Consider the following 27,283-nt stretch of genomic DNA (forward strand, 5'->3'; position numbering starts at 1 on the left):
AGCCTTTCCACACACATGAACTTTAATAGCCCCCCCCCAGTCTTAGTCCGTAGGGTTTAATATTGGTTTGGCCCCGCCCTTTGCAGCTATAACAGCTTCAACTCTTCTGGGAAGGCCGTCCACAAGGTTTAGGAGGGTGTCTATGGGAAGGTTGGACCATTCTTCCAGAAGCACATTTGTCAGGTCAGGCACTGATGTCGGGGGAGGAGGCCTGGCTCGCAGTCTCCGCTCTAATTCATCCCAAAGGTGTTCTATGGGGTTGAGGTCAGGACTCTGTGCAGGACAGTCAAGTTCCTCCACCCCAAACTGGCTCCTCCATGTCTTTATGGACCTTGCTTTGTGCACTGGTGCGCAGTCATGTTGGAACAGGAAGGGGCCATCCCCTTGGTATGCTGACACCTTAAGAGTTCCCTTCACTGGAATTAGGGGGCCAAGTCTAACCCCTGAAAAACAACCCCACACCATAATCCCCCCTCCCAGGGGCAGACTGAAAACTCATGGGGCCCCCGGGCAATAGGGGATCATGTGGCCCCTGTGTCCTCGCCCACACTCAAATCACACCCAAAAAAGCCTATGAAAGGTACCAGGGACATCTCATGGGGCCCCCTACTGACCCCAGGCCCTTGGGCAGTGCCCAAGTTCCCCAATGGTCAGTCCGCCCCTGCCCCGTACACCAAACTTTACACTTGGCACAATGCAGTCAGGCAAGTACCGTTCTCCTGTCAACCGCCAAACCCAGACACGTCCATCAAATTGCCAGACAGAGAAGCATGATTGATCACTCCAGAGAACACATTTCCACAGCTCTAGAGTCCAGTGGCGGCGTGCTTTACACTAGGCCATCTGACGCTTTGCATTGCACTTGGTGATGGAAGGCTTGGATGCAGCTGCTCGGCCATGGAAACCCATTCCATGAAGCTCTCCACGCACTGTTGTTGTGCTCATCTGAAGGCCACACCAAGTTTGGAGGTCTTTAGCTATTGACTCTGCAGACAGTTGGCGACTTCTGCGCACTGTGCGCTTCAGCATGCGCTGACCCCGCCCTGTCATGTGACGTGGCCTACCACTTGGTGGCTGAGTTGCTGTTGTTCCCAGTTGCTTCCACTTTGTTATAATCCCACTAACAGTTGAGCGTGGAATATTTAGTAGCCAGGAAATGTCACGGATGGACTTATTGCCCAGGTGGCCACCTATCACGGGACCACGCTTGGAGTCACTGAGCTCCTGAGAGCGACCCATTCTTTCACCAATGTTTGTAGAAGCCGTCTGCATGCCTAGGGGCTTGTATACACCTGTGTCCATGGAGGGGATTGGAACACCTGAATCACATGATTTGGAGGGTGGGCCCAATAGTTTTGGCAACATAGTGTACATATATATATATATACTGTATATATGTCTTTTGTTTCCCTTCAAATCCTTCCTCATACCTAGGTGTGTATGTTTATTCTGTTTTATTTTCCTTCACGTTGTAAGATAAACAATGGATCGGGCTCAAGTTCATGTAGGAAGAACAGGTTGTACCGGTTCCCATTGTGGTTTGCCCCCACTGTATCCCGGCAGGTCTTCTCCATTCGTGGTTTGGAACCATCAGCCAACATGCCAGCTTGGCACTGCACGGGATCCACCGACCAGGACACACCAGGTAAATACAGCGAATGTGTGAGCTGCGGGAACATTGTGCACTGTGGACAGACGGGCTGTGGGGGGATGGGTTCACTTTGCCTTAAAACACTATGTAAGGAGTATCACCTATAAAGCGGAGAATTTGACATTCACCAAATATTCTGTGCGGGTGAATCTTCCTGGTGCTTGTGCTTTAAATCACTGGTAATGATTAATCACAAATGATGAATTAAACTCTTTATATATGTATATGCCCATACACAGTAATATATATATATATATATATATATATATATATACATATACCTAAAGCACGAGAGGGAAAGATATGCAAAAAAGAACTCCTTACAATTAAAACAGTTAAGTCTCTTTTGTGGACTTGCTGGAGAGTGTGATGGGGATTTTGTATTGTTCCTTAGAATGCCTCGCCCATGTCCAACTTTCCCTTAGACTGCCATTTTTTGCTTTCTTGGATTTGGTGCAGCAGATATACACTTTTTCGGGAGCCTTGAGGCTTTGGCTGTGTTTCTGGACGTTTAAGTAGGATGGAGCTCAATTAATTCATATTTATATAGAACGAGGCAGTGTGGTTGCACAAGTACTTACAAATGTATGTAACAAAAACCTCTGTTTTTATCCTAAATGTTGAAGATGTTGAACTAGGTTTCCTGTGCTGACTTGTGTTCTGCGGATGTTCTGGAAAAGAATGTCCTGATTATAGGACCTTTATATCACTAGGGGGGTCACCAGCAGGAGGAAGGAAGTCCTGATTCCTCTATATAAATCTTTATATCACTAGAGGGACCACTAGCAGGAGGAAGGAGGTCCTGGTTCCTCCACAAAGATCTTTATATCACTGGAGGGGTCTCCGGCAGGAGGAAGGAAGTCCTGATTCCTCTATATAAATCTTTATATCACTAGAGGGACCACTAGCAGGAGGAAGGAGGTCCTGGTTCCTCCACAAAGATCTTTATATCACTGGAGGGGTCTCCGGCAGGAGGAAGGAGGTCCCGATTCCTCTATATAGATCTTTATATCACTGGAGGGGTCTCCGGCAGGAGGAAGGAGGTCCCAATTCCTCTATATAGATCTTTCTATCACTAGAGGGGTCACCAGCAGGAAGAAGGAGGTCCTGATTCCTCTATATAGATCTTTCTATCACTAGAGGGGTCACCAGCAGGAGGAAGGAGGTCCTGATTCCTCTATATAGATCTTTCTATCACTAGAGGGGTCACCAGCAGGAAGAAGGAGGTCCTGATTCCTCTATATAGATCTTTATATCACTAGTGGGGTCACCAGCAGGAAGAAGGAGGTCCTGATTCCTCTATATAGATCTTTATATCTCTAGAGGGGTCACCAGCAGGAGGAAGGAGGTCCTGATTCCTCTATATAGATCTTTATATCACTAGTGGGGTCACCAGCAGGAGGATGGAGGTCCTGTTTCCTCTATATAGATCTTTATATCACTAGTAGGGATGGGCTGCATGTTTGAGTCGAACATAATTTTGACTCGAACATGGGCCATTTGTGTGTTCGCTGACTTTGCCCGCTGCACCCCACAATGCAGTGCGCCCTGACAGGCTTTGACCAATCACAGCGTGTGATGATGTCACAAGCAGGCGGGTTTTTTTTTTTCTTCGGGTAGCAGTGGCTACTAATCACCAGAGGGATCACCAGCAGGATGAAGGAGGTTCTTATTCCTCTATATAGATCTTTATATCACTAGAGGTGTCACCGGAAGGAGGTCCTGATTCCTCTCTATAAATCTTTATATCAGTAGAGGGGTCACCGGAAGGAGGTCCCGATTCCTCTATGTAGATCTTTATATCAGTAGAGCAGTTACCGGCAGGAGGAAGGAGGTCCTGATTCCTCTATATAGATCTTTATATCACTAGAGGGGTCACCGGCAGGAGGAAGGAGGTCCTGAGTGCTCTATATAGATCTTTACATCACTAGAGGGGTCACCAGTGGGAGGAAGGAGGTCCTGATTCCCCTATATAGATCTTTATATCACTAGAGGGGTCACCAGCAGGAGGAAGGAGGTCCTGATTCCTCTATATAGATCTCTATATCACTAGAGGGGTCATCGTCAGGAGGAAGGAGGTCCTGATTCCTCTATATAGATCTTTATATCACTAGAGGGGTCATCGTCAGGAGGAAGGAGGTCCTGATTCCTCTATATAGATCTTTATATCACTAGAGGGGTCACCATCAGGAGGAAGGAGGTCCTGATCCCTCTATATAGATCTTTATATCACTAGAGGGGTCATTGTCAGGAGGAAGGAGGTCCTGATTCCTCTATATAGATCTTTAGTTAAACCTCATTTAGAACACAGTGTCCAGATCTGGAGCTCTAAATTACATTATGATAGAACATATGATACATACATACATATGATAGAACAAGTCCAGAGACGGGCAACAAAAATGGTGAAAGGTCTGAGGGACAAAATATATCAGGAGGGACTACAGGAACATAATGTTTTCAATCTGGAGGAAATAAGATAAGGATGGACATGACTGAAACCTTCAAATACATAAAGGGAGTGAATAAGGTTGAAGAAGGCACAATTTTCAACACTAACCTTGGAATTTACCAAAAGAGTCTGGCCCTAGCATTGTGTTGTCAGTGCAGGAGGACAACCAGGTTGTTTCAAGCTATGAATAAGCTGGTCACTTATGGTGTCTATTTACTGGAGAGACACCACGAAGGATCAAGAAATAACAATATGAAATACAGGGGTCCGGTAATATTGCTCTAAATTGGATCCTATGTTCTTAGGGTTTATTCATTGCCATCTTTCCTTTACCATTTTCATTGCTGTTTGGTAAGTCATTGAAATGACTGTTAATCAGGAAAATACATTCCAGGTGCATCAAAACAAAAGGTGTAGAATGCCCTGCACTTTGAAGGTGTTCCATTTTTCTGGCCCTCCAAATGCCATTGTGCCATTGTTCTAGGACTCTCAAGTCTCAGTGTCATTGTTCTTGGACTTCCAAATGTCATTGTGTCATTGTTCTAGGACTCTCAAGTCTCAGTGTGTTATTGCTCTTGGACCCGCAATATCAGTGTGTCATTGTTCTAGGACTCAAGTCTCAGTGTGTCATTGTTCTTGGATCTGCAATATCAGTGTGTCATTGTTCTAGGACTCAAGTCTCAGTGTGTCATTGTTCTTGGATCTGCAATATCAGTGTGTCATTGTTCTAGGACTCCCAAGTCTCAGTGTGTCATTGTTCTTGAACCCTTGGACCCTCAAATATTAGTGTGTTATTGTTCTTGAACCTGCAAGTCTTGGTGTGTCATTGTTCTTGGACCTCCAAGTGTCAGTGTGTCATTGTTCTTGGGCCTCCAAGTATCCATGTGTCATTGTTCTTGGACCTCAAAGTGTCGGTGTGTCACTGTTCTTGAACTTCCAAGTGTCAGTGTGTCATTGTTCTAGGACCCTCAAGTTTCCATGTTTTTGGACCCTCAAGTGTCAGGGTGTCCTTGTTCTTGGACCTCCAAGTGTCAGCGTGTCCTTGTTCTTGGACCTCCAAGTGTCAGTGTGTCATTGTTCTTGGACCTTCAAGTGTCAGCGTGCCAACTACTTAGCTCTCTCACAAGGGTGCATTAGGGTCTTTGGTCCAGTCTTAGCTGAGACCCACCATTTTTGCAAGGCTCCAGTAGGTGCACAGAGCAATAGGGGAGCACATGAAAGCAATGGAGGTACCAACTATACTTAAATGGGTAAAGCACAGGTCTGCATTAAGTCCATTGCCTTCATACATAAATACTAGAGGATGTGGATTCCTTTTCAGCAACTTTTCCCATTTTGTACCCCTTCTCACTGATCTGCATGGCGTGCCCCTGTCCCTAGTGACTGTCATATGTCATCTCTCAAACATCAGTCTTTGGCTGCCCTGAGCCTCCATTGCTGTGTCATTAGGAAACAGTGTATCAGATCTGCTTCATAGAGAAGATAAAGTCACCTTGTATGATTACGACTCCATAAAACAGAAAGGTCAAATGCTTATTTCGGACTCCTACCCCGAGCACCTCGGCCTGTAACAGACGTCAGCGGTGGAGGATTAAGTTCCGTCATCTGTGATTCATGATAACAATTTGGGCTGCTGGAGGTTTACAATATATATGTGAGATGGGTGAGGAGCTTTGTTTAAAGTGCATCATTAGATATTTTTTCCTATTGATTTGGAGTGTTTAAGTGTTGCAAACTCGGTCAAATGTTTTATTGTGTCCCCAGTAGGAAGATTCACCTTGTTTGTCCTGGTCACCATTGGTTGTCACCACAAGACATGCAGATGGAAATCTTTCAATGGGGACTGGGCTCCCAATGTTAGTGTGTCATTGTTCTGACCCCATAGTGATAGTGTGTCATTGTTTTGGGCCCCCAAGCATCAATGTAGGAATGTCAAGGTCCCAAGAGTCAGTATATCCTTGTTTTGGGGTGCCAAAAGTTGGGGTGTACTTTCTCTGGCCCCCAACTGTCTTCTCCTTGCCCTCAAATGTCAGTGTGTAATTGTTCTGAGACCCCTTATATTCATTGCCCTGGACTCCATGGGGGTGATTTACTAAAGCTGGAGAGTGCTAAATCTGGTGCAGAAACCAATCAGCTTCCAGGTTGCACTGCCAAAGCTTAACTGGACAAGCTGACGTTAGAAAGTTAGAAGCTGATTGGCTACCATGTACAGCTGCACCAGATTCTGAGTGCTCCACTTTTAGTATATCTCCCCTCAAGTGTCAGTGTGTCATTGTTCTGAGACCCCCTCCCCCAAACTTCATTGTTCTGGGATCCCCAAGTGTCAGTGTGTCATTGCTGTGGGACCCCAAAACATTAGTGTGTCATTGTCATGGACCCCTATGTGTCAGTTTGTCATTGTTTAGGCCCCAAAGTGATAGTGTGGCATTGTTTTGGGCCCTCAAGTATCAATGTAAGAATGTCAAGGTCCCAAGTGTCAGTATATCCTATTTTTTGGGAACCACAAGTTGGGGTGTACTTTCTCTGGCTCCAAAGTGTGTTCAACTTGCCCTCAAGTGTCAGTGTGTCATCATTCTGAGACCCCCCCCAAATGTAATTGTTGTGGAATCCCCAAGTGTTATTGAATCATTGCTCTGGGACTCCAAAACATAACATGTCATTATCACAGACCCCTATGTGTCAGTTTGTCATTGTTTTATTGATAGTCAGTCTTTTATTGCTCTTGGACCTCCAACTGTCAGTATGTCATTGTTCTTGGATCCCCAAATGTCATTGTTCTGAGATCCTCTCCCCAAATGTCATTGTTCTGGGATCCCCAAGTGCCAGTGTGCCATTGTTCTGGGATCCCCAAGTGTCAGTGTGCCATTGTTCTGGGATCCCCAAGTGTCAGTGTGTCATTGTTCTGAGACCCTCCAAATGTCATTGTTCTGGGATCCCCAAGTGTCAGTGTGTCATTGGTGTCATTGTTCTGAGACCCTCCAAATGTCATTGTTCTGCGAGCTCCAACTGTCAGTATGTCATTGTTCTGAGCACGGGCGGACTAACAACTCATGGGGCCCCCGGGCAATAGGGGATCCTGGGACCCCTGTGTCCTTGCCCAAACTCAAAATAGCCTATGAAAAAGGTACCAGGGGCATCTCATGGGGCCCCCTACTGACCCCGGACCCTTGTGAAAAAGGTACCAGGGGCATCTCATGGGGCCCCCTACTGACCCCGGACCCTCGGGCAGTGCCCGAGTTTCAAAATGGTCAGTCCGCCCCTGGTTCTGAGACCTCCTGGTGTCAAATGTCATTGTTCTGGGATCCCCAAGTATCAGTGTTCCATTGTTCTGGAATCCCCAAGGGTCAGTGTGTCATTGTTCTGAGACCCCCCCCCCCCCGAAAATGACATTATTCAGGGATCCCCAAGTGTCAGTGTGTCATTGTTCTAGGACCCCAAAGTGTAAGTGTGTCATTGTTCTGAGACCCTTCAAATATTATTGTTCTGGGAGCCCCAACTGTCAGTATGTCATTGTTCTGAGACCCCCTGATGTTATCATGCAATTGTCCCCAAGTGTCAGTGCGTCATTGTTCTGGGACCCCCAAGTGTCAGTGTGTCATTGTTCTGGGACCCCAAGTGTCAGTGTGTCATTATTCAGGGATCCCCAAGTGTCAGTGTGTCATTGTTCTGGGACCCCCAAGTGTCAGTGTGTCATTGTTCAGGGACCCCAAGTGTCAGTGTATCATTGTTCTGAGACCTACAAATGTCATTGTTCTGGGACCCCCAAGTGCCAGTGTGTCATTGTTCTGGGACCCCAAGTGTCAGTGTGTCATTGTTCGGAGACCCTCCAAATGTCATTGTTCTGGGAGCTCCAACTGTCAGTATGTCATTGTTCTGAGACCCCCCCCCCCCCCAATATGACATTATTCAGGGATCCTCAAGTGTCAGTGTGTCATTGTTCTAGGAGCCCCAAGTGTAAGTGTGTCATTGTTCTGAGACCCTTCAAATATTATTGTTCTGGGAGCCCCAACTGTCAGTATGTCACTGTTCTGAGACCCCCTAATGTTATTATGCAATTGTCCCCAAGTGTCAGTGTGTCATTGTTCTGAGACCTACAAATGTCATTGTTCTGGAATCCCCAAGTATCAGTGTGTCATTGTTCTGGGACCCCCAAGTGTTAGTGTGTCATTATTCAGGGATCCCAAAGTGTCAGTGTGTCATTGTTCTGGGACCCCCAAGTGTCAGTGTGTTATTGTTCTAGGACCCCCAAGTGTAAGTGTGCCATTGTTCTGAGACCTACAAATGTCATTGTTCTGGGACCCCCAAGTGTCAGTGTGTCATTGTTCTGTGACCTCCAAGTGTCATCATGTCACTGTACTGACCCCCTAAGTGTCGGTTCGTCATTGTTTTATCGCCCCAAGTGTCAGTGTGTTATTGTTCTAGGACCCCCAAGTGTAAATGTGACATTGTTCTGAGACCTACAAGTGTCGTTGTGCTGGGATCCCCAAGTATCAGTTTGTCATTGTTCTGGGACCCCCAAATGTCAGTATGTCATTGTTCTGGGACCCCCAAGTGTCATCATGTCACTGTACTGACCCATAAGTGTTGGTTTGTCATTGTTTTATCGCCCCAAGTGTCAGTGTCTCATTGTTCTGAGATCCTCGAGTGTCAGCAAATCTTCTTCTGAGACTCCCATGTGCTCTTCATCCTCCTCATTGTCAGTTCTTATATATGACCATTAGCAGGACAATATAAGACCCCGTTTGAACACTTAGGCTCGGCCTATATTAGCAATTACTTCTTGTTTCTTCTGAGACATTTAAGTGCTTAGAAGTGATTATCTCATATGTAGCACTGAAGTCAATGTGATGCTTCTTAGTAATGTGTCAACAGGCAGTTAAAGTTCTAAAAACAGATATTTAACCACCTATATAGAGCTTTAACTTAACTGGCAAATTTTGAACAAAGTCAGCTCATTCTAAGCTTGTTTTGTAGAGGACATTGAGCAATAAAATCTCATCAATGTTTCACGATACCTCCCCAACCGACAGAACCTCTCCATAAAATCTGCTCCTATTCCTGAGTGAAAATTCCAGCACTGAACCTTCACCTGCCTGGTGGAGGCTTTCCACCTAAACCTCCCTCCAGGTCCCTAATAATCTAATGGACGTATAATTGGTTTTCTCATTAACTCGGCTCTGTGGTAGAAATACCCACCTTCAAAAATAATATACACCGGATTCTGTACCTACCATGAAATGCACACGGGTCACTGTGACACAGGCAGGACTACTGTACACGAGGACAGCGGACAGACTGAAGAGACGAGGCAAGAGCGAAAGCGAGAAAGAGCAAAGCAGAACACAGAGATGACACTGGTATGGAGCAATCTGTGCAGGTCTGGTCTTCCTTTTTTATTTTTACCTTCCATTGGTTTCTATTGGTCTTCTGTATATTTTGTGTTTACACATTTTGCATTGACACACCAGCAACACGTATCCAATTTGTGTGTTTTGTTTTGTCCTATCATTTGAATTGTATTTTTATTATTGATACAATGTATCTCTGAGCAAACTTAAAACAAAATATGCAATAGATACACATTTTCCCAGGATAAAGACCCTGGAATTAATTTTTTTATTAGGTATTTATATAGCGCTGTCAATGTACATAGCGCTTTACATATATATTGTACATTCACATCAGTCCCTAACCCTCAAGGGGTGTACAATCTAAAGTCCCTAACCCTCAAGGGGTGTACAATCTAAGGTCCCTCACCCTCAAGGGGCGTACAATCTAAGGTCCCTAACCCTCAAGGGGCGTACAATCTAAGGTCCCTAACCCTCAAGGGGTGTACAATCTAAGGTCCCTAACCCTCAAGGGGTGTACAATCTAAGGTCCCTAACCCTCAAGGGGTGTACAATCTAAGGTCCCTAACTCACATTCATACATACACATACTAGGGCCAATTTAGACAGGAGCCAAGTCACCTACCAGCATGTCTTTGGAATGTGGGAGGAAACCAGAGTACCCGAAGGAAACCCACGCAGGCACAGGGAGAACATGTAAACTCCAGGCAGGTGGTGCCATGGTTGAGATTTGAACCAACGACCCGAGTACTGCCAGGCGGAAGTGCTAACCATTTAGCCACTGTGCTGCCCTAGCAATATGCACAAATGCCTGTTGTGGACTGACAACACAGGGCCTTTGCTGGACTGAAATTTAAAGAAATTATTATTATTATGAGTAGGATCCTCATATTCCTTCTGTACTGAAATGTATTGTAATTGCACTGTCTCCCTTCTATTGTAAAGCGCTCAAAAAAAATTGAGCGTCGTTTATTTTATATAGTATTTTTGCTGCTACTATGTGCACTTTTCAAGGCTGATTGGGACTTTTGCACTTATCAGTATCCATTGCGCCATCGAGCGTCTTTTATTTTATTTTATTCTATTTATTATTATTATATACGGCATTTCATTCCTGCATTTAAAGCACAGAACTTTCAAAAGTCTTATGTTTGATGTTTTTTATGCATTTATAGTTTTTGCTAGCGCTGCATGTTTGATATGTTGATGCTATATAAATATATAATATATATATATATATATATATATATATATACATACATACACATTATAATAATAATATTAATAATAATAATAATAATAATATTATTATTTTAATAATATAGTTTTTTTGCCTAATTGATGAACTAATAATGGTATGGTTTAACATTCATGTGCTCACATTTGTCTGAAGTTTTTATATATTGATCATCTATTCAGTGTTACCTGACATTTATTTTTGTACATTCATTACTATTAGCTATTCGGTTTTGTAAAGGTTATTTTTTTTTAATAATAATAAACATGTTAGACTCACCTGCTCTGTGTAATGGTTTTGCACAGAGCAGCCTTGATCCTTCTCTTCTCAGGTCCCCTGACAGCAGTCCTGGCTCCGCCCCCCCTGCTGAATTTATTTATTTCAGGTACTTATATAGCGCCATCAATTTATATATATATTGTACATTCACATCAGTCCCTGACCCTCAAGGGGCGTACAATCTAAGGTCCCTAACTCACATAATGTGTAATACATACACATACTAGGGACAATGTAGACAGGAGCCAATTAACCTACCAGCATGTCTTTGGAATGTGGGAGGAAGGCAGAGTACCCGGAGGAAACCCACGCAGGCACAGGGAGAACATGCAAACTCCAGGCAGGGGGTGCCATGGTTGAGATTCGAAACAACAACCCCTAGTACTGCCAGGCGTAAGTGCTAACCATTTAGCCACTGTGCTGCCCAAATGCCCCCATAGCAAGCCACATGCTATGGGGGCACTCATTCCTACTCCCTTCCAAGCCGGCTCTGTGTGTCCATAAGACAGCTCAGCCTGTACCCGGTTCACTCCTCACTGGCTGTGATTGACAGCCAATGGCTCCCACTGCTGTGTCCCAGCCAATGAGGAGGAAGAGAGCCCGGAGAGCCACCACTCTCATGCACATCACTGGATTGAGATTGGGCTCAGGTAAGTAAAAGGAGGGCTGGGGGAGGAGGTACTGCACACTGAAGTTTTTTTTTTACCTTCATGCATAGAATGTATAGTTACATATATATAGTTAATTATAATTAGTCTGGCTGAACAAAGACAAAAGTCCATCTAGTTCAAACAAAGAAAAAAGTTATAATCCTATAACCCACAGTTGATCCAGAGGAAGGCAAAAAAACCCAGCAAAGCACGATCCAATTTGCTCCTGCAGGGGAAAAAAAATCCTTCCTGATCTGCCAAGAGGCAAAAAAAACCTTCAGCTTTTACAACCACTTTAAATATGACCCAGAGGAGGGGGCATTGTATTGATATCAGAATTAATATATAGATGTCCTTGTGGTTTTTTTTTTCCTTGGAGCCCCAAAACATGTTGCATACCTTTTGGATTGTCCCCCTGACTCTTATTAGAATAAAGTGTATCTAGACCTTTTAGCAGCGGCGTGGCACTTGAATTTCTATTTTCGTCTCAAAAAATGGTGTCCGTCCCGGCCCAGTTTGCTTTGGCTGAGCCACAGAATACCTCCCCCTCGTCTCATCTCATTAACAAAGAATGTTTTGCTTGTAGTCATCTCATATGTAGCCCACTGAAATCAATGGGATGCTTTTGGAGATAAGGGGTTGGGTAGAACTGGGAGGGCCGGCTAGAGTCCCTGAGATAACACAGGGAGAGAGCACAGGAAGTTATCAGATCACAGGATTCCTGGCAGGATCAACAAGTACTTTTTGCACCCAGTGAACAAATAAAACATTGTAATTGTATATCTAACTCTTTGAGGACCAAGGGACGTATTTGTCCCATGTTTTTAATTGCCTGTATCATCTGATTAAGAACTTAAAATACTTTTTTTTTTGGTTTGAGTCAAAATATTAGTTCTTATCAACAAATGGATCTAGCTTTTTGCCAATTATTTCAAGAAATGGCTTAGTTACAGCAACTGAAGTGTACGAACTTTAAAAACAAAAAATTGATTCTTTTGGCGTTCCGTAATCTTATGGTCCTCAAAGGGTTAACAGACCTAAGTTGAGCAAACAAGTTCATTGTTGGGGTTTAAATACACTTTTACTATGTAATGTAGGTGCTCCCTCTCTGCAGCAGCTGAAAGACGGCTTCTTCTCCACTCCCTCCCGCTGGCTTTCAGCTGCTACAGAGAGAGCCATACAGGGGATCGGTTCCAGTAACCGCCCCCCCCCCCCCACAGCACCCATTACCCTCCCTATATGTTTCCCACTGCTGCCCATGGCACTCAGTCTACCCCAGGGGTGGACTGACCATTTGGAAACTCGGGCACTGCCCAAGGGCCTGGGGTCAGTAGGGGGCCCCATGAGATGCCCCTGGTACCTTTTTCATAGGCTTTTTTGAGTTTGGGTAAGGACACAGGGGCCCCATGATCCCCTATTGCCTGGGGGCCCCACAAGTTGTCAGTCTGCCCCTGGTCTACCCCCTACCCCTGCAGTTCTGCCAGCCTTCCTCTTCTCCTTTCCACTGGCAGCTATAAGCACACAAAAGCATCCTTCAGGATGGTGAGTGGGGGAAGGGTCCGGCAAATATGTCACATTTACCAGCCCCTTCCTTTCCTGAATGAACATATTGAGTGCTTCATACCAATCACCCACTGTGTTCATTCATAACTAGTATAGTACACTGTGTTTATTTGGGGGGGGGGGGGAGCTTTCAGATTGGCTGTATGGGCCTCCATGGGTTCTAACAGCAGCCGTGTATACAAAAAAGAACAAAACAGGGCGCACTCTCCTCCTGCATTACCGTGATGATATGAAATTTATTATAAAAATACACAAAAAGATACTCAGAAGCCAAAAAGGTCATAAAAACAGAGACAAGAAGTCAAAGGATGTCAGTCGTGGACAGCATGAGTCTTCGGGTAAAGCTCTAACGCGTTTCGGGAGTCCCTTCCTCAGAGCAATAGATGAAAGCACAATGCATGGGAAGGATCCTTATATATGGGACTAAATGGAACCTCAGCAAGTGCAGGATTCCATTTTGAGTGCAGCAAGAGAGATTTGAACGCCGGTTTCTGGTTACTGTTACAGGTTACAACTATTTCATGCAGCACCAGTCAGCTTTCATCCTGACTAGGAATAATGTATGTTTAATTTCTGATTCCTCATGTAACCCTGAGGATGGCAGTCTCCAAATCCTCCGAAGAGCACTGGCCTGCTTCGGGATAGTTTACAAAGATTGAATTTGGACTATTTGGACTACCATCTCCGAATACTGAGCCAAATGTGTGCCAAGAAAACATTACGCTACTTAAAAGGTTCCCGCCCGGCCTATGGCCAGATGGCGGCCTGCAAAAAACCTCACCCCTCCGGGTGGACGCCATATGGTGTCCTTTCGGGCATGCGCAGTTTGCCTGTCCGCAGAGCCGCGCGATCTGTCACCGGCCGTGTACCTCGGGCACGGCCAATGACAGATCTGTGTACCGGCCCCATTGCCGGTACCATGTGACCTGCGGTGACCAATCACAGCAGGTCACATGACAGTTGTATACAATGGATGGCTTCCTTTCATGCCATCCATTGTATACAAGTGTGTCTAGCTGTGAATGGTCACAGTGATCACATGCTCAAGCTGGGCCAATCACAGCCCAGCTGTGACATGTGATTAGCCATGGCCAAATCACAGCTAAGCACAAAAAAAAAAAACCCTGAATGAATCGATGTCATTCAGGTAAATGCTTGCTTATAGCAAAGTAATTCTTTGCTATAAGCAAATTGTGTAAAAAAAAAAAATACTGATCACTTCCCCAAAGTAGTACAATGTTACTATGGTAACATTGTACTACTTTGGTCATAGTGAAATATGAAAAAAAATCTTAAAAAAAGAAAAAAAAATGTAATAAAAAATTAAAACTAATAAAAAAAAAAAGAAAAATTTAAAAAAAATTATAATTTTTTTTCATACTGTCGCCAGTCAGTGTCCCTGATCACCGCCATGCCAGTTATATGACGATGCTGTACTGCACTGGTGACAGTATGTAAAAAAAAAAATAGTGAAAATGTTTTACATTTTTTCATTTTCCCAAAAATTATGACAAAAAATTACAACTTCAAAAACCTCCGCATGCCTCTTATGAAATACGTCGGACTGTCTACTTTGCAAAAAGTGGTCATTTGGGGGATATCTGTACTGTTCTGACATTTGGGGGATATCTGTACTGTTCTGACATTTGGGGGATATCTGTCCTGTCCTGACATTTGGGGGATATCTGTCCTGACATTTGGGGGATATCTGTACTGTCCTGACATTTGGGGGATATCTGTACCGTCCTGACATTTGGGGGATATCTCTACTGTTCTGACATTTGGGGGATATCTGTACCATCCTGACATTTGGGGGATATCTGTACCGTTCTGACATTTGGGGGATATCTGTACCGTTCTGACATTTGGGGGATATCTGTACCGTTCTGACATTTGGGGGATATCTGTACCGTCCTGACATTTGGGGGCTATCTGTACCGTCCTGACATTTGGGGGCTATCTGTACTGTTCTGACATTTGGGGGATATCTGTACTGTTCTGACATTTGGGGGATATCTGTACCGTCCTGACATTTGGGGGCTATCTGTACCGTCCTGACATTTGGGGGCTATCTGTACCGTCCTGACATTTGGGGGCTATCTGTACCGTCCTGACATTTGGGGGCTATCTGTACCGTTCTGACATTTGGGGGATATCTGTACCGTTCTGACATTTGGGGGCTATCTGTACTGTTCTGACATTTGGGGGATATCTGTACTGTTCTGACATTTGGGGGATATCTGTACTATCCTGACATTTGGGGGATATCTGTACTGTCCTGACATTTGGGGGATATCTGTACTGTTCTGACATTTTTGGACCTCAAGAAATTAAATTGGCCGTCAGTACTTCAGGATTGATCAATATTCATATATTTCCCATAGTTTGTGAACTCTATAACTTTCCTACAAACTAAATAATACATCCTAATTTGGGTTATTTTCACCAAAGACATGTAGCAGAATACATCTCGGCCTAAATTTATGAAGAACAATTATTTATTTGCAAAGTTTTATAACAGATACAAAGAAAAACGTGTTTTTTTTTCCAAAATGTTTGGTAATTTTTTTGTTAATTTAGCAAAAAATAAAAACCCCGGCGGTGATTAAATACCACCAAAAGAAAGCTCTAGTTGTGTGAAGAAAATGATAACATTTTGGTTTGGGTACAGTGTTGTATGACCGCGCAATTGTCATTCAAAGTGTGAGAGCGCTGAAACCTGAAAAATGGCCTGGGCAGGAAGGGGCAAAAGTGCCCAGTATTGAAGTGGTCAAGGTCCATTCACACAAGGCAAAATGGATCCATTGAATCAGAGCAGGCAACATTCTTCCACTCCACAGCTGTCCAATTTTGGTGATGGAGTGCCCACTGTAGCCCTCCTTTTCTTGTTTTTAGCTGACAAAGGGGAACTCGTTATGGTCTTCTTCTAAGTTGTAGTCTTGTGTATTAGTTTGTCCTCTTCAAAGGCTCAATGTGTTGTGGGTTCAGAGGTGGCACTGCTGTGGAGAGTGGTTACTAATGGAGCAGTTGTGGACTCTGTTGTCATCTTAACCACGTTTGGCCATTTTCAATAGACTATTCCTATAAAGAAATGTATTTTGACCATAGATTCATCAATTGCTGATGTTTTTTTTTGTTTTTCATGTTTTCTGTCTAGATTCCAGAGACTGTGGAAGATGAAACTGCCAGGAGGTCAATGTGGTTTAAGATGTTGCATCCACCTTGCCTGCCAACACTCGTTCCACAGTAAAAGTGGCTTAGGTTGTATATCTTTCCGATTGTAATATTTGGGCAAACATCAGCTAAGCTCTTCACTATGTCAGCAAAAATGATGTATTGAATTGCTGCTACGGGGCTTGCTGTTTGGTTCTGGGCATTTACCAGCAGGTGCACCCAATATAACAGCCAACAAGTGTGTTTACCCAAGAATGTTCTTCAGATCTCTTTTACATTATTCAGTTCATGTGTCAGGAACATCGTGCCAGCCGTCAGGCTAACGCACATGAGCATGCACATCTTTGTAGGCGTAGAAGTCCAAGTACAGGACCTGTATGATATCAAGCATGGCCGCTTTCCAGGTCTGCAGGCATGTCTACTGGCACCAAACGGGCTGTTTTGACCTGAGCTCTGTACTAGGTCATTGCTAAAGGGTCTTTCAGTGGTTGCTCCTGATACTCATACTGATCTTGTTGTTGGCCCATCTTCCACCTTACCTGCTTTTGGATTACCCTTGTCTGTCTTTGTTTGCTGCCTGTCTCTGTTACCAACCTTGACCTGGTCAATTGACCATGATTCTGCTCTTCTCCTTTTACCTTCCTACCTGCATGTTGCCGACTTCTGCTTGCTCCTGACTCTGATCCCGACCATGATTTGGTGCCTTCTCACTCAGCTGTTGCTAGACCACGCTTATGACCCAACCCAACCCAACTGAACTTAGCATATCCACGGTGTACTATCAGCTATACCCCTGCTCATCTGATACCAGAACTCTCAAGTTCTAGCCTACAGTGTCTGCACCTTGGTGCTTGCGCCTTTCCGTTACTGCTGCAGGCCCTGTCTCAACTTCCAGGGGTGCTCAGACGGGAACTGTGCAAAAAGTCATCCTCGTCATCTCGGGCTCCACATACAGGTGTGTGACAGTATGGAAAGGATGTATTTTAAGCAGCATGAGTGTTCAAGAAGTGGAGTTTAAAGTGTACCTACTGTATACAGGGGCGTATTTACCACAAGGCAAACAAGGCACTTGCTTAGGGCAGTATTTTTCAGAGGGGCAGCACCTCCCCTCAGAAAAAGGGATGAAAGAAAGGACACGCACCATGGGAACCAGATGGGATCCGAGACAGGCTGCTTGATGGTGTATGTAGAGGTTGACTCTCGTTCCCGGGAACGTTTGGAGCTGTGAAGATGAGTGTCTCTCTATCACCAGGAAGGGGGATAGTGGAAAGTCCTCCTGGGTGGGGGGCAGGGGTGTTGTTGGTCAGTGTCAAGCTCTCTCAATGGGTGGGGGAAGGGGGGGGTTGTGTTGGTCGATGTCCATGGGGGAAGATGATTTTTGTTTTGCCTACAGCACAAAACCTAAATACACCACTGACTGTATATCTAAAGAAATTAGTAATTTTGGATATTGTAGAGTGATGAGTGGGATTCACCCTCTGTATTTGTCCTGGTGACCATTTTCACATGAAATCCAAAACGTTTCAGCTGTCACCGAATCAGGAGTTGAGAAGAAATTTTCCCTAAAGGCAAATTCCTCTGTAGCACCCTACTAGAGTAGTGTGAGCTAGGCCCTCATCTATGGGGGTGCTGATGTGGGCTATGCCCCCCCCCCAGATTTTAGTTGTGCTCCCACCCCCCAGACCTCTGAGAGTGCATCCACGAATCTATGAGATCTAATGGGGATAGTTGATGCAAATGGAGCACTCTGAAGGCGCCAACTGATATAAGGGGGCACTCTGATGAGGCAATTGATATAAGGGGGCACTCTGATGAGGCAATTGATATAAGGGGGCGCTCTGATGAGGCAAGTGATGTAAGGGGGCACTGATGTGGACATTTTTTGTAAGAAACACTGTGATGGGGACATCTGATGTAAGGAAGGACTCTTATAGGATCCCTGATGTAAGGAGGAACTCTGAGAACTCCTGATATAAGGAGGAACTCTGTTAGGGACACCTGATATAAGGGGCACAGGTTCTGTTTAATCACCCTAACCTAATGACATCCTAAGTCATACTAGCATTCCCAGTTCACTCCTGCACTACCTGTCAGGCATTACCTCCAGGTTATGACTCCGTGAACAGGGAATACTAGTTCCATGCATCCCTGTCACACTATTGACATTATGCCCCCTGACTTTTTTCACTGCACCCCCAAGTTAGATAGGCTAGATCTGTCCCTGGTGTGAGCTGTTAGGTAAATTAAATAGGCTCCTCTGTAATCAGAAGAGATGGGATTGATTGTTTAGGTCTGCTCAGTGTCTCACAGGCTGCTGCTCTGATTACTTCCCCTTGTCTTCTAGAGGACTCTAGAATTATAGTGGGAGGAAGAACCGAGTAAGCAGCTTGAATTGTTATCGGTCTCCAGTCAATCTCTGGGGAGGTGTGCCCAGAAGAAGGTGGGATTATGAATAAATAGACTGTGGCCTAAGGCAGAGCAGCAGAGTTCCTGGCTCCAGTCCTGCTGGAGGAGACCCCATGCAGAATGAAATGAAAACGAGAAGCGCACCAACCAGGAGTATATATAGGAGAGAGCACTCCCAGTTCAGTTAGCTCTGATGAAGAAGGGACTTCGAAACGAATCAGATATACTGAACACCCATTCCCTTGATGGGACTCACGCTATCTTCAAGTCCCTGTGAGGACTTACATGCCTGATTTCATTCGCTGTTTGTGAGTATATTTTTTACAATTAATAAATTTTGGTTACTGAGGTAATGCGCAAGGTTGGTGCGGATCTCGTTTTCATTTCATTCTGCAGTATCGATCGGGCTTCCCCAGTCTTGTTTTGGAGCCGCACAGCCCTTTATGCATTGGTGGACGATATCTCCAGGCCTGGTTCCATCTATTCACCACCTGTCTGAGTCCTAGAGTGCAGGAGAATTCGTCTTTGATTTACGGAGGAGACCCCACGTAGGGGCTCTGTGCCTGGGGCAGGATTTCCGAAGGTTCAACCTAGAAGACATTGAGGTCCCAGATCAGGCTTCATCTGCGGGGCCTATTGGCAAAAGCTTAGTTCAGGAGTTTTTTGTGTCTAGAGAAGCCCACTTGAGAATACCAGGAGGACGCTGGAGAAGTGTCCAGCTGTCCTATGGTGGTGTGAGTTGATGTCTCTCTCATTGGAGAGGGCCTTGTGAATATCAGAAGGAGGCAACCAACGATCCCGCGGCTGTGTGAGTAATTGATCCCAGTGGTAGAAATTAGTGACAGGTCCACTAGGAAAAAAGTTCTAATCTCCTGCCAGTAATAGATTTGGTGGGACAATTTTGTGTAGCTCAGCAAGCTAAAGAAGAGTCCTTCTTTAGTTCTTTGGTTCTGGAGTATGCAATGCTCCCTCACCCCATCCAAGTTCTATGTTCCCAAAAAAAAAAAGACATCCCTAGACTGTTTATTTGAGCTGCGGAAAGAGTGGAGAAAATGCTATGTATGAGTCTTAACTGTGGGAATAAGGCCAAGTTCACCAGCGGCTCACCAGCGGGTGCTCTAGGACCACCCGCCATAAAGCTGATAACTCAGTGACTAATAAATTGAGTAGGTCACTAGACCATGTAAAGTTCATTAGTCTATATTACATGTTGACCGATTGTACTTCCACCAAAGATCTAGCAGGCTTTTGCTCACCCACTACCATCTTTTTGATCCATCAGCAAAAACACACAAAACTGGCTGCTCCCGAGAACTTAAGCTCTTGTTTATCTTGTCATGATTTTTTTTAATGCCAGCAGAGAAGATGGTTGTCTCTTCAGATGATGAGGACACAAGATCTGAAGATATCACATTATTAGGAAGAGAAGCCTGGAGTACAAACAGACATGGAGAGAGACAGCTGGGTAGGCGTTGTTACACAACACGCTCGGGTACATAGGTCTCACACCCCATAGTGTTTTGAGGATAATAAATAAATATTAGCTTGGAGAGTTGAAACATCACACGGTGTTATTTCTACCCCCCCGGTGTGCTCAGAGGACAGGATCCCAGCATGTGCAGTCTTCATACATTTTCATGTTCTCAAGCAAAGCCAAATTGCGTTTAACTCCAAGTTGGTCAGGCTCCATTTTCCACACACAGATTTATTAGCAAGCAATTCATAACCGGCTCTTGCACCATTTTTAAAATCCTTTTTTCATTTCAAAGCAAAACTTTATCAAAAATGTATGACGTAATCCATGCCCAAAAAATTCATGAACTAATCAAAAGTGTACGAAGACTAAAGAATGGGTTACACCTATTTCCCGGTTAAATAACACCAGTCAATACTTCAATTTTAATTTTTACAAATTGCAAAGTATTAATTAAACTATTAAATTGTAATGACATCATTATAACCTGAAAAGAGAACATGGCTGATTTTTTTTTTTTTCTCAAGGACATTTCATTGACTATAGAAACACAGTACGGAGCACCAGAAAAAAAGCAAATAAAAGAGTCCAAGATCTTTTTATTTGTTGGTAACGAAGTTATATAAAAACAGCCAATGCAATTCAGGGTGTGTTGTTATGGCTATTTTGGTGATTTTTATAGCAAATTATGTGAATTGTTATATTTTAGTTGCCCGTGTTGTTTTTGGAACCTAGGCCTCCCCCACTCGTATGCAAATGAACTTGTTGGACTGGTTCGTGAGCTTAGGACAGGAAGTGATGGTACAGGAAATTAATAGGCAGAAAGTAGGGGAGAGGGAAAAAGAACTTTGGACAACCATGTCCTCAAGACAAAGAAGCACTAGGATAGTTGTTTGCAGAATCTCGGAGAAGCAAAAAGCTGTCTGAAAGAGATCCTGGAACATGACTCCATCATAAAGACTGGAAATGGGAATGTTACACGGGGATGACACAAATCTGTAACCCAAGTTAAGTAACTTTTAGTTTATACTTCTTGCATACAGTACATTGTCTAATGCTCAATTGATGCAAAGGATATATCATTTGGGCATGTGTATATTGGATGCATATTTTGTGATACTTTGGGGTTGATTCACTAAAGGCAAATAGTCTGTGCAATGAAAGTCCACTTCACTTGGAGATGCTCTAGATCTAAAGGGAAGCTCTAAAATGAAACGAAGCTCTACAGATTTCTATCATCCACTTATGTGCAAGCAACAATATTGTTTTGTATTTTTCTTGCACGTATTTGAATATTCTTTGTAAACACAGTACGGAGCATCGGACAAAAAGCAAATAAAAGAGTCCAAGATATTTTTATTTGTTGGTAAAGAAGTTATATAAAAACAGCCAATGCAATTCGGGGTGTGTTGCTATGGCTACTTTGGTGATTTTTTTATAGCAAATTTATGTGAATTGTTATACTTTAGTTATGTGTGTTGTTTTCGGAACCTAGGCCTCCCTTATTCATTTGCAAATGAACTTGTTGGACTGGTTCGTGAGCTCAGGACAGGAAGTGATGGTACAGGAAATTAATAGGCAGAAAGAAGGGGGGAGGGAAAGAGAACTTTGGGCAACCATGTCCTCAAGACAAAAGAACTCTGTACACTGCAAAGTACACTTCACTTGGAGTTGCTCTAGATCTGAGGGGAAGCTCTGAAATGAAGGGGAGCTCTACAGATTTCTATCATCCACTTTTTTTCTTGTACGTGATTGGGTATTCTTTGCAAAGTGAAGTTTTACCTCATTTACTAAGCTCTGGAGCTGCAAAGTGCACAGTGTATTTGCCTTTAGTAAATCAACCCCTTTGCATGCAGTACATTTTTTTTCCTACAGTTGTATGTGCAGCTTTTTGCTTTAGTAAAACACATTAATGCACTACAGAGGTTTATATTTTTATGCTTCCTTGCTTTACTGCAAAGCGACGTTAACAGACGCAAAGCAAAACACCACTCCCCCTTTATCAGGGTCAGTGGTGTATTTCAATTTCGTGCTGCTCTAGGTGACACAAAAGTCGGCTCCCCCATGGAGAAACCCTGACACTAACACCCCCCTCCCCCACAAAAAGAGCCTGACATTGACCAGCAACACCTCAGCCACCCCCACCTGAGAGAGCCTTCCACTACCACCAATACACTGGACACCCCACCCGCCCCCTGGCAAGAGAGAGGACACCCACCTTCACAGCTCTGAACATCCCCAGGAACAAAAGTCGGGCTCTTCATACACCATCAAGCAGTCCGCAGCCTCTCTCGGATCCCACCTGGTCCCCATACTACGTGTCCTTTCTTCCATCCCTTCTTCCAGGGGGCAGCGCTACCCCCCTTGAAAAATGCCGCTGCCCCCCTGAAAAATGCCACCCTAGGCAAATGCCTTGTTTGCCTTGTGATAAATATACCCCTGATCAGGGTTCAACACAGATAAAACTTAAAAGGAATCCGAGGTAACAGTGATGTCACAGATTTATATTAGAACCAGTATTGAACTCTCCAATTGGAGCAACAACTTGTCCAAGTTTTATCCTGTGTTGAGCCCTGATGAAAGGGAAATAGTGTCGTCCCTGAAACACGTTGGTTGTTTTTATATTTTTTTTAACCAACAGTTTTATTGACTGCAGAAATACAGACAAGAGCTCCAAATCAAAGCCAAATAAAAGAGTCCATGATATTTTTATTTGTTGGTAAAGAAGTAAAAAAACAAACATTAAACCTGTTTCAGGGGCAACACTGCTCCCCATTCATCACGGTTCAACACAGGATATAAATTGGAAAAGTTGTTGCTCCATGATGAGCGTTCAATACAGACTCTAATATAAATCTGTAAAGTCGTTGGTCCCTCTGAGCCCATCCAAGTTTTATCCTGTGTTGACCCCCTTTTAAAGAGGAGTGGAGTTGCCCCTCAAAATGCTTTGGCTGTTTTTATATGATTTTTTCTTTTTTACCAACAACTAAAAGTTATCTTGAGCCATTTAACTGGTTATAAAGAACCAGCAAATACAAATGCTCCTGCGCTTGGGGATGGAGCAGGGGCGGGCTGCAACTCATAGGGCCCCTGTGTCCTTGCCCACACTCAAAGCACACCCAAAAAAGCCTATAAAAAAGGTAGCAGGGGCATTTCATGTGGCCACCTACTGACCCCGGGTGCTCGAGTGCCCGAGTGCTCGAATGGTAAGTCCACCCCTGGGATGGAGTCAACGTAGGCTAGAACCACATCATGAATGTCTTGGAATACACCTTGCTGCCCTCAAAAGACTGGGGGAAATCCAAATATACTGAATGAAGAAAGAACAAACAGAGGGAGCACCGGCCTAGTACATTACCATAAAAAATGTTGGTGTTGTACTCACAAACAACAGTAAAGTCAAAGGCACGTCATAAAAGAACAGCTTGGTCAACACCGCGCTACGTGACTGTCCACAACAGGGAGTGGAGACATCCAATAGGCTGATGCATTTCAAGGACTTGCTTCTTCCTCAGAGCCAGAGGCTCCGAGAAAGAGGCAATTCCTCGAAACGCGTCAGCTGATTGGATGTCTCCATTCCCTATTGTGGACATTTAACTGGTTATGGCCTGGTGCTCCTTTCTGGTTTTCTATGGTTTGAGCTACTCTTGGGTACCCATCAAGAGAAGCCTTGCTGTGAGGGAGCTGCCTAGACAGAGCTTTTGAGCTTGTTTGAAGTTTTCCTTCACCTGACTACACACAGAAGTCTAAGGCTTGGTTCATACTGGATGTGATTTAAAATCGCGTGTTTTGTTTGCGATTTCACATTTTTCTGAAGATTTCCCAACAATTTATTGCATTTTCCAATGTGTTTTGCAGTGCGATTTCTATTGTAGTCTATGTATGTGAAATTGCAACAAACTGCAGAACAAGTCATATAAGAACTTCTTTAGAAATCGCGCCGCAGCAAATGGCAAATGTTAAGACGCTCACATTCACATTCATTAGATCCAATTTCAGGTACGATTTAAATTCCCAAATCGCACCTGAAATCGCGGCGGTTTGAACCAGGGCTAAAAGTTCCCATCGCCTTTTTGAGTGCGTTGTCCTGGAATTTCTTGGCTGTTTCACACATAGAAGTAGACGGTGCCATCCTACAAATCATAGATGCATATTTATAAAGCAGTGACTTCACCAAACATTCACTGTAATTTACAACACACGCACCAGGAAGATTCCCTTACATTGAATGTTTGCTGAATGTCGTTCTCACTGCTTTATAAGTTTGCCCAATAATATTTAAAGCGGAGCGCCACCCAAAAGGGGAAGATCCGCATTAAGGACTGCTCCCCCGCTCCCCATTAAGGGTTGGCACCTTTTGGGAGTGGGTAACTGAATTTGACAGGTACCCGCTCCCATTTCCGGTCCGATCGCCTAGGTGATTAGAAACGGAAGGTGTCCTCCCTTCCTGTAGTCTTTTGGGACACGTGACAGGTCCCAGAAGACTACAGGACCATTCATGAAGCTCAGCGCTCCTCACGAATGCGCAGTGGGCACCCGGCTGTGAAGCCACAAGGAAATGTTCCCCTCAAAGAAACTAATGTAAAGTGATAGAAGTAGAAAGGGTTTCGCCCGTGTGAGAATGGCTAACAAACTTGCAAAATGAGAAACCAGCAGCACAAACTGGAAGGGAGACTTGACCTGGGGATGACTGTCTACAGTACAAGAGAAGCAAATCAACATACTGCTTTACTTTGAACATTTAATGCCAGAAGTCCTGTTCAAGAAGGGGATTGTGGACCAGCTATAACAGAAGCCAAGTGATTTTAGTCTACCCTTACTGCATACATACTATTGGCAATGTTCTTATGCTAGGAAAGGCTAAGTACCATTTGCACGTGTATAAATGTTTATGACAATCTGTATGTCCTTGTATTGTTTTTCCTACAACTGTAAGTAACTTGTATATGCTACATTCTTGTTTAGGAAAAGCACATTAATATACTACAGAGTTTTATGTCTCCTTGCTTGATGGAAGAGTTGCCAAAAAAATACAAGAAAAACATAAACCAACTCATGGTACCAGGAAAAAAAGTTTAAAAAAAAAGAAAAATTAAACAATTTGTCAGAAGTCCTGTTCAAGAAGGGAATTGTGGACCAGCTATAACAGAAGACAAGTGATTTTTAGTCTACTTACTGCATACATACTATTGGCAATGTTCTTATGCTAGGAAAGGCTAATTACCATGCGTACGTGTATACATGTTTACGACAATCTGTATGTCCTTGTATTGTTTTTCCTACAACTGTAAGTAACTTGTATATGCTACATTCTTGTTTAGGAAAAGCACATTAATATACTACAGAGTTTTTTGTCTCCTTGCTTGACGGCAGAGTTGCCAAAAAAATACAAGAAAAACGTAAACCAACCCATGGTACCAGGAAAAAAAGTAAAAAAAAAAGAAAAATTCAACAATTTTCAGAGATGCCTCTAGGAAAAAAAAAGCTTGGTGAAAAAATAGAAAAAAAAATAGAAACAAAGAAACCTTTTAAGAAGCATACGACCTAACACACATATCTTTATAATGTTTATTATTGCTTTATGAGTCCAACCTACATTAAAGGGCGTGCACCCTCCAGTCAGTTTGTAACACTAGTAGGAAGATAAAGCCGATAAACAATTTGTCAGAAGTCCTGTTCAAGAAGGGGATTGTGGACCAGCTACAACAGAAGCCAAGTGATTTTTAGTCTACTTACTGCATACATACTATTGGCAATGTTCTTATGCTAGGAAAGGCTAAGTACCATGTGTACGTGTATACATGTTTGCGACAATCTGTATGTCCTTGTATTGTTTTACCTACAACTGTAAGTAACTTGTATATGCTACATTCTTGTTTAGTAAAAGCACATTAATATACTAGTTTTTCGTCTCCTTGCTTGACGGAAGAGTTGCTAAAAAAAAATACAAGATAAACATTAACCAACCCATGGTACCAGGAAAAAAAAAAGTAAAAAAAGAAAAGAAAAATTAAACAATTTGTCAGAAGTCCTGTTCAAGAAGGGGATTGTGGACCAGCTATAACAGAAGCCAAGTGATTTTTAGTCTACTTACTGCATACATACTATTGGCAATGTTCTTATGCTAGGAAAGGCTAATTACCGTGTGTACATGTTTGAAACAATCTGTATGTCCTTGTATTGTTTTTCCTACAACTGTAAGTAACTTGTATATGCTACATTCTTGTTTAGTAAAAGCACATTAATATACTACAGTTTTTCGTCTCCTTGCTTGACGGCAGAGTTGCCAAAAAATACAAGCAAAACATAAACCAACCAATCCATGGTACCAGGAAAAATAAAAGGAAAAAAAGTAAAAAAATAAAATAAAAAAAAAAATTAAACAATTTGTCAGAAGTCCTGTTCAAGAAGGGGATTGTAGACCAGCTGTAACAGAAGCTAAGTGATTTTTAGTCTACTTACTGCATACATACTATTGGCAATGTTCTTATGCTAGGAAAGGCTAATTACCATGCGTACGTGTATACATGTTTACGACAATCTGTATGTCCTTGTATTGTTTTTCCTACAACTGTAAGTAACTTGTATATGCTACATTCTTGTTTAGTAAAAGCACATTAATTTACTACAGAGTTTTATGTCTCCTTGCTTGACAGAAGAGTTGCCAAAAAAATACAAGAAAAACATAAACCAACCCATGGTACCAGGAAAAAAAGTAAAAAAAGTAAAAAAAAAAAAAAGAAAAATTCAACAATTTTCAGAGATGCCTCTAGGAAAAAAGAGCTTGGTGAAAAAATAGAAAAAAAAATAGAAACAAAGAAACTTTTTAAGAAGCATACGACCTAACACACATATCTTTATAATGTTTATTATTGCTTTATGAGTCCAACCTACATTAAAGGGCGTGCACCCTCCAGTCAGTTTGTAACACTAGTAGGAAGATAAAGCCGGCTAAACAATATCTTGGAACCATCTACAGTTCACGTTTCCGTGGTTGTAAACTGAAGGTGTATTGTGTCTTTGCTATAAAATGGCTGCTATAAAATGAA

At 43.3% G+C, this 27,283-nt stretch overlaps 1 protein-coding gene and 1 long non-coding RNA gene across 3 annotated transcripts in view; one reads left to right on the plus strand and one right to left on the minus strand.

Moving 5' to 3' along the window:
* LOC149432866 (F-actin-monooxygenase mical2-like) overlaps positions 1 to 27,283 on the minus strand; it is a 252,130-nt gene that overhangs the window by 66,425 nt on the left and 158,422 nt on the right. The gene's annotated exons all lie outside the window — the stretch shown is intronic.
* LOC149432867 (uncharacterized) lies at positions 1,524 to 26,864 on the plus strand. The gene is made up of 3 exons (XR_016308960.1): positions 1,524 to 1,645; positions 16,338 to 16,441; positions 25,200 to 26,864. It is a non-coding gene; the product is annotated as an uncharacterized LOC149432867 (long non-coding RNA).

The sequence above is a fragment of the Staurois parvus genome, unplaced genomic scaffold (assembly GCF_062004578.1).
Source record: "Staurois parvus isolate SC_StPar_1 unplaced genomic scaffold, SC_StPar_1.0 ptg002073l, whole genome shotgun sequence".
Classification (NCBI taxonomy): Eukaryota; Metazoa; Chordata; class Amphibia; order Anura; family Ranidae; genus Staurois; species Staurois parvus.